This window comes from Elephantulus edwardii, unplaced genomic scaffold (assembly GCF_000299155.1).
Source record: "Elephantulus edwardii isolate Elephantulus edwardi_28Jun2011 unplaced genomic scaffold, EleEdw1.0 scaffold00064, whole genome shotgun sequence".
NCBI classification, from domain to species: domain Eukaryota; kingdom Metazoa; phylum Chordata; class Mammalia; order Macroscelidea; family Macroscelididae; genus Elephantulus; species Elephantulus edwardii.
Genome location: NW_006399814.1, coordinates 1,292,133 through 1,294,299, shown reverse-complemented (window position 1 = coordinate 1,294,299; position 2,167 = coordinate 1,292,133).

The following is a 2,167-nucleotide window of genomic DNA, read 5'->3' as shown; positions in this document are numbered from 1 at the left end:
CACATAACAATAACAATGGCCTCATGTTAGGAGGAAGACCACAGCTAAGCAAGGAGAGGCAAGGAGTCCCCTGTCAAAGCATCTCATTTACAAATGTGGATTAGTTCACTGGCTGCAGAAGATGATAAAGAGAATACTGACCTGAAGCCGAATGAATGTTCACTGGCACTGTGGAAGCAGCCATCTATGGAAGAGATTTCAAACAAAGTCTTGTGAATTCAAACTGAGCGTGTACACTTCCTCCTCACCCTCCTGTCATCACCCTCGGCATGACCAGCACCCTACAGCGTGGTCACAGCCAATGGGCTGCTGAGTGGACATGCTGAGATAGGACACACTGGGCTCCAGACAGAGCAAGCCCACAGAACTACCCTGTGTAAAAGCCAGGCGGAACTTGACTGCTGACCCTCCTGTGCTGCAACTGCTGTCCTCGGGGGAACGTGTGCTGTACGTCACACCGTCGTCGGCTCATACCTAGTGAGCACTGTACTTCAGGCTAGATACTGAAACGGTCTTTTAAACTACACAGGCAACACACATCTCCCTCGGTTTTTCATTCCTGGCTGAGCAGATCTCAGCTGCCTCGTCCACGATGACCAGTGCCAGGCGGTCTTAGCCTGCTGCCACCCTTTATATGCTCCACCTCCTTTCGGACAAATACCAGTTTTTCTTATGCAACAATGAATGAATTTTTTTTAAGTGAACTGGGGGCACAGGGAGAAAAATGCATCAATGAATGAATGAAAACCAAACTTTTCTGTAAAATTTCATTAAAAACACAATAAATGTGCAGCAATGAATGAATGAATGGACATCCAAATTCTCTGTAAATGTTCATTAAAATTATTTAAAAAATAAAATAAAATAATTTTAAAAAACCCCACAATAAGAGGGAGAAAAGTAAAAATTTCTAGAAACTAAAAGATACTTACTACATTCCTTGCCCTCCCTCGTGCGGTGCAGGTTTCTCCGCATCTCCGAATGCTTTCCAGGCTGGGCTCCACCTTTATTACTGAAGCTACTCGTGCGTCTCTGCTGCTCCTCCGGGACTGGATGACCAGTCCTGCCTCCTAGCCCATGTCCACCTGGGAGCGCTGCTGAAACCTGCCCACCAGGAGTGACTGCTGGATTTGAAGCAGCACTGTCACAGCTTCCAGCATCACAGCCACCCACAAGGTACCCCAGCACGGCAAATGACAGGCCAGTCACGGTACTAACCAGAGCAAACGGTGACCAAGAAGTAGGTGCACACTTGAGCTTAAGCTGCTGTTTGTTGTAAACGGCACTGAGTCAAGACTCCTAGTAACCCTGTGAACAGCAGACCTGCACCCTGTCCTATCTCACATTTCTGACACACCTGAGCCTACTGCTGCAGTCACTGTGTCAATCCATCTGAGGGTCCCCTCAACCACTGCCCCCACCTTTCCATGCATGATGGCCTTCTCCAAGGAATATCCTCTCCTAGCAACATGCCCAAAATATGCGGGATGAAGCTTCTCCACACTTGTCTCCAAGGAGCACTCTGGCATCATTTTCTCCAAGACATACCTGTGTGTGCTTTGGGCAGTCTGTGGGATATCCAGTGCCCATCTCCAACACAACTCAAAGGCAATTCTTCTTCTGTCATCCTTATTCCCTGTTCAGTCCTCAGATGCACAGCATGTGAATGGCTAGACTATGGCTTGAATCAAGCGGACCTTGGACTTTGGACAGAAATCATTACTCTTCAGGACTTCAGTGAGGTCCCTGACAGCAGGCTTTCCCAATGCCTCCAGATCTCCTGACTGCTAGTTCCAAGTGTGTAAGTAGCAATATGCAATTCACTCCCACAGTACGACAAACTGACAGACAGGTTTTGTACCTCTGACAGTAAAGCACAATCAGACCTACTGCCATGCACCAAGCCTCAGCCAGAGGGACCCAGAATCCAGAGGCCCCAGCCCCACACACGCTCACTGCCAGGCCTCAACTAGAGGCCCCAGGAACCAGCCAAGGTCCCATCCTGCACCACGATATTTGCCTGCCTGTTTCTGTGATTTGCTGTTAGAAGTATACCTGTCAGCCACTGGGTGAGAGTCAGCGCCCAGAGCCATCAGGGGCTTTAAGCTCGTTGCCCACTGCTGTGGTGTGGACAGCTGAAACCCAGGCCCCGACAGGCACCTGGGGG